This window comes from Corylus avellana, chromosome ca5 (genome assembly GCF_901000735.1).
Source record: "Corylus avellana chromosome ca5, CavTom2PMs-1.0".
Taxonomy (NCBI): domain Eukaryota; kingdom Viridiplantae; phylum Streptophyta; class Magnoliopsida; order Fagales; family Betulaceae; genus Corylus; species Corylus avellana.
In genome coordinates, this window is record NC_081545.1 from 12,103,349 (window position 1) to 12,110,013 (window position 6,665).

Below are 6,665 nucleotides of genomic sequence, written 5' to 3' on the forward strand. Positions count from 1 at the left end.
GGGGTGGACGCGAGCCACCCCAAACCACCCAAGGGGTGGCTCGAGCCACCCTAAGGGTGGCTTAGGGTGGCCCGCAGGCCACCCCAAACCACGTGGGGGTGGCCGCAAGCCACCCCAGAGGTGGGCAAACCACTCACATAAACCATGGTTCTTATTCTTGAGCAAACTTAAAAATACAAACTCCATCATCACAGTCAAAAGGAAATCCAGAATCAAATCACTCATAAATGGACAATTGAGACCTCATATGTTTTGAAAAGTGTAAAGTATAATTAACATACAATCATGAAGCTTTCAGTTTAAACTCAAAACAAGTTCCACAAAATTTGGAAGAATCCCTAACAGATGAAACAACCAAGGCAAGATATGCATTTTTCTTTTTCTTTTTTTTAATTTTTATATATATAGGCTATGCAATGTCTAACTCCCTTAAGCTTTCTAATTGACGCATGTTACAAGTGTTAGGCCAATGACTCCCAAGCTTGGTGGCTTTGGGGCACTAGATGTAGAACATCCCTAAGGGCTTATTAACTTAAGTCAAAAGAGCTACAAAGCTAGACTAGCCATATCTTAAATCAACACTCAACTTCACACATTTCAACCGGAGCACTCAATGCTTAATGATGCAAGAGGTTCGGTTACTCAGCAGAAAACTCAACATGATCTTTCTTTTCTTTAAATTTTTTTTTTTTTCAAATTTGTTTTTTTAGCTCACAAAGACAAATAAAAATAAACAAATAAGAATTAGAATAAACAGACAAAGTGTTTTTCCATATCCTTAAACTTGAATTACACATTGCCCTCAATGTGTAGTATAGAAATACATTTCTGAAAGTAAGGAAATCTGAGTGTGAACAAGGCCAGGGCCTCTCCCAAACTTAAACACCAAAATACTTGTCAACAAAAACTAACAGCAATTTTTACATACGAACAAACATTAAAAGATTAATTGTTGTTAGAAACAAAAACAAATAAAAAAAATGTAATGAAAAAGGAAAGAAAGAATTTGTGGAGTCAAGTGCAGAAAAAAAACTGGAGGAGAAAACTTCACAGCGCTTCCCCCTTTCTTGTGGATGTCCACCTAATTCCTTCTACCCTTTCTTCTTCAAAACTTCATAACCCCCTGGAAGGATTTTTTGCCATCTTATGTAGAATTGCTTGCTTCGAAGAATCTTCTTATGAAAGTGGTTCCTAGATTTGAGTGCTTGTGTGCACAAATCCTCGAGTATCTTGACATAAGATGGCTCTTTGAGAAATTCAGGCGATGAAGCTTTGGGCTCTTGATGTGTCTCAATAGGGATAGTGATGCAGGCATGAGCTTCAGTACTCATTTGCATGTCACTGGACAGATTAGGATCCGTTGAGGGCTCACTGTTCTCATGGTGCTCAACTTGCTCAGGGTGCTCAACTTCTTCTTTTTCATCCCCCTCAATGTTGTCCACAATTTCCTCACTCTCAAGTGTGGTGATGACTTGGGCATGCTCAACTTTCTCCTCTTCATTATCCATAATTTTATCCTCATCAACCATGTAGTGTAAAATGAATAGACATTCGGTTTGGTGGTGAGTAGGATTATAACAATATTCACAAAACAAACATGGTTCAAATTTATTCATAACTCTAACACAGTTAGCCCTTCCTGTCATGAGTTGTTTTCTTCTTCTTTTTAAATCATCAATGTGAGCATTTGGACAAAGTTGCCATACCTCATCTTTAGGAAGATAATTTCTTGTAGCACTTTCCTCTCTTTCAAGGTTGGTGGTGGCTTGGACATGCTCATGATAAGAATTTTCGGACTCATCCTCATCAATTATGTAGTGCCCTCTAGCCATCAGCTCACTTTGATATTCTTCTTCCTCTATTCTGTTGAATTCAACAACTAGATGACCAATGTGTCCTTCCATCTTGGTAATAGCATGATGAGTGCAATGGTTTGAGTCCCTGATCTCATTCCTAAGTTCTTGTATGTCTCTGCTATTGGCCATGGTGGTGTTCCTCAGCTCTTGTATAGTTTGGGAGTTGAGAGCGTTGGTATTCTTCATATCTTGCTTCATCTCTTGCATGTTCTTATTGATTGCATGAATGCTGTCACCATGTCTTCCAGTGATGATTGTAGTGCAGGCTGTGGCACTTGCGTAGTAGATTGATACGTAGGTGGTTGAGCTTGGTGATTGAACTGCGGATATTCTGAATGGTGCAATTCATCAAATTGGTGAGCATAATTTCCTGTTGCCTGAGCTGACCATGAGAAATCAGATTGATTATTCCATCCTGGGGTGTAAAAATTGGAATTTGATTCAAACCCCGGGATGGAGACATTAGTGTTCATTTGCTCATATGAAAAATTAGAAAATTGTCCCCAGTGTGGACAATTACTAGAACTATGATAAGGATTGGAGCAGTATGAACATGGTTCATATGGGTAAAAATTTTGAGGGTAGTTGGTAGGAGCTGGTGATATTGATATATTACAAAAAAAATAAAGATAAATAAAAAGTAAGGCTTTGATATCCACCACTAATCATGCTCAATAATATAACAATATGCCAATGTTCCAATCATATTATGAATACCTAAAGTTTGCGAATCTAAGGGTATGGTTGTCTACTCCTTAAGCTATTGATCTCTCTAAGCAATGAATTAGGCATGGGTGTCTACTCTAATTCTTCTTTCTTAAAGGATTTAGCATGGATGTCTACTAAGTTGTTCTTTAAGAAAGCATAAATCTATGAAAATCGACAAACAAATGGGGCCTAGGGCATGGGTGTCTACTCTTGGTTCCCCATGTTGATTAACCCAAGAACCCGTGAGGAAATTCTTTTGTCACTCTATTAAGCCCAAGACTCGATCATTCAAATTGACGTAAATAATTAATCTATACAACATGCATATAATGACCAATCACACACATATGAGGAATTCAATAAAACATGAATTAATCAAGTTAAGCATCACAATATGATTATCACAAAGGCACCAATATTGAAATATTAAATAAACATAATTAGGGTTTCAATCTAGCCCTACTAAAGTAATTAGTTACACATAATTAAAATAAAACTAAAAAGAAAATGAAAAGAAGAAACCAAAAATGATTCCTTGAAGTAACCTCCAATTCCTCTCCCCAAAGAATTGTGTCTTTAATTGTGAGGCTTAGAGGTCTATTTATAGGCTTAGGAATACTCTAGAAATCCTAAAAACCCTAGTAAACTCGTAGGGTTTAGTCATATTATAAGGAATTAACAAATATAAATTAAGGGTTAAAATATGAATATTTTCGCATTTATCACACCCCCAAACTTACATATTGCTAGTCCCTTTAGCAATACAAAACTAAAAACAAAATGAAAAATAGAAAACAAAAAGGTAAATCCATCTTTCGTGGGATGTACGATTGCATTTAGCGCATGCAACAAGCTTTTTAAACCTCTAGGCATTCCCTAGAGAACGAGTGCAGTCCAGTGAGGGTTTTCTAGGAATGTTACCCACAAACATTATGCAAAAATTCATGTTATCTAAAACTCAAGTGTCATCCAAAACCATGATTTTCATTCATTGGCAAGTTTAAAATGACAAACTCCATCTTCACAATGAATTAGAATTTTAAAATCTAATTACTTATAAATGACATGCTAAGGTATGACAAGTTTGAAATAGTGTGAAGTTAACTAGCATATAAATATGAAGCTTCCAATTAATTTCAATGTGCAAAGTCTTATTATCTCAAAGTTCACTGAAATTTCCATCAGAATGAATAACTATGGCATAACTTTCTTTTTCTTCTTTTTCTTTTTGGTTAAGCTATGCAATGTTTGATTCCCATAAGCTTTCTAATTGACCCATGTAGGGAGTTTAAGTCAATGACTCTCAAATCAGGTGGTTTTAGGGCATTAGGTGTAAAAACACTCCTAAGGAGTTACTAACTTGAGTAAAAAAAGCTACAAAACAAAACTAACCATGACATTAACCAATTTAAATTTTTTCACCTTTTGAAGTGAACACTCAATGCTTAATAAGGCAAGAGGTCTAGTTATTCAGTGAAAAGCTTATCAATGATCAATTTTTTTTTTTTTTTGTAATATATCTATGCCAAAGCATTCATCTAATAATTCATCCAGTTTCACCCAAGACATAAAAACACACACATCAGACTTTCATGTCATACTCCATAAATTATGTGCTAATATGCTTGTGTAAGATCATATCAAATATGTGAATTCTAAACTGCCTAAAGCAATTAGCCAAATAGAAAAGCCCTATCATCCGATCATGTGTTCAAAATTTTAAGCGCACCAATAAAATCAAATCACAATTCTTTGAGATCAACCAAAATTTTAAGACAAACATGAACATGCATATATTTTTTTTTCTTTTTCAAAAATGGGACAAAGTGTGTCTAAAGTGTTGTTAGGAAATTAATCCTATTTCCCAAGACCCGTGAGATGCAAAAAATAAGAAGAATGCGGAATAACAAAGATTAGGCAATTACGCACGAAACAAAGATTTAAGTGGTTCAGCTTAACAAGCTTACATCCACTGGCGGAGACGACCCGGAGAAAATTCACTATCAAAAGATGGAGTACAAAAATAGTAGAGAGAAAATCACTCAGATCCCAAAGCCCCAATACACCTAAATCTCACTATCACACAAGATAGATTATTCCCAAAATAAAATACAAAAGACAGATGTACAAACTCTTCTTTTGCTGGAACGAATGGCGGCTGATCTCTATTTTCTTCTCTCACTCTGCAAAATCACTTGTTTTTGGCTTCCCCAAAAACCACCAAGAAGAAAACACCGTTGCTGCCCTTGTACCTCCTCTTAAATTCTCTCTTTTTCTCCTCCCTTCGGTGCTTCACGTTTTTGGCACACACACAAATTCACCTTGTGCTTTGTTCCTTATATAGAAGCTTAACTCTCCTTTTACATGTTGGTCTAGGACTTCTACTATAAGTCAAACAAGGAATCCAATAACACATAGGAGAAGGACTCCAAAACAAACTTGTAAAGGAGTAAACCCATTGAACCAAGAACCTCTCCTACTTGGAGAAGGAGACAAACTACTGGGTCCCACCATGACTTTTAATTCAAGTCATACTTAACAATCTCCACCTTGACTTGAATCCCATCAAGTCTTCCAAAACGTGTCTCCTCCGGATGTTTTCATCTCAGCCCCCAAGGGCAATCACACTCTACAAGTGTCCTTCAAGTCCAAGCGCCTCTTGAACTTGAGCATAGGACCTGATTTGGACATTACACCATTTCTCCCTAACAGTCCCGTCGACCATACAGCTTTATCCGATGACTCTTTCTTCCTGTAGACCCATCTGCACCCTTTAGCCTTCTTTCCTTTGGGTAATTCTCCAGATTCCCAAGTTTTACCTCTCCGTAGTAACTCCACCTCTTTCAGTGTACTATTCTGAGTAGACGATGGATCTCCACTACAAGCCATTAGAGCAAAAGAAACCATATCTTCAAAGCCATACCTCTTTGTTGCTTTTCGATCCTGTTTCTCTTTGCCTCTTGCTAAAGAATAAGACTCTTCCCGATGTTGTAAGTTTCTTGAAGATTTTCTGTCATCACATTCATCCGTGAGTGAACACTGTTTATCAAGCTCCACCTCCACGAATTGTTTCTCTTTCTGCACTGTATTTTCAGAAAGGTCATCTAAGTTAACAAACTCAGACTTCTTTGGTTCCTGCTCTGTAACTTCAGGTTCTGCACTTGACCCATCCTTGTACATAGCACACTCATTAAAAGTCACATTCCGACTTCTAATGATCTTCTGATTTTGATCATCCCAAAATCGATAACCAAAGGCCTCATCTCCATATCTAATGAAGAAACACTTACTAGATTTACCATCTAGTTTACTCATAGCATCAGACTCAACATGGACATACGAAGCACAACCAAAAACTTTCAAATGTGAAAGATTTACCTCTTTTCCACTCCAGACTTCTTCCGGTAGTCTATGGCTCAGGGGAACGGAAGGCCCCCTATTTATCAGGTATGCAGCAGTGCTCACTGCATCAGCCCAGAAAGTCTTTGGTAACCCAGCATGCAATCTCATACTCCTGGCACGCTCATTGAGAGTCTTGTTCATGCACTCAGCCACGCCATTCTGCTACGGCGTTCCTGGGATAGTTTTCTCCATTCTAATCCCATTCATTGTGCAAAACTGTTTAAACCCCCTGTCTTCGTATTCTCCTCCATTGTCTGATCTCAAACGCTTGAGCTTCAAGCCCGTTTCAGTCTCAACCATGGCCTTCCATTTCTTAAAAGTCTCAAATACATCAGATTTACTTTTCAAGAAATAAACCCATACTTTCCTGCTTGAGTCATCAATAAATGTGATGTAATACCGCGAGCCTCCAAGAGATGCCACTGGTGCGGGACCCCACAAATCCGTGTGTACCAGCTCCAGCTTTCCAAGCTTAAGTGCTTTGCCAACTTCCGCGAAACTCACCTTCTTCTACTTCCCTAGGATGCAGCCTTCACAGGAATCAGACTCAACTGACTTCAACTCCGGTAGTTTCCCCTTTGACATAAGTACCTTCATCTCTTTCTCGCTCATGTGCCCAAGCCTTAGGTGCCATAGTTTTGAGTCAGCAGTCGTATCTACAACAACATCTGTACCCTTGCTGTTCATGGTCATATAGAG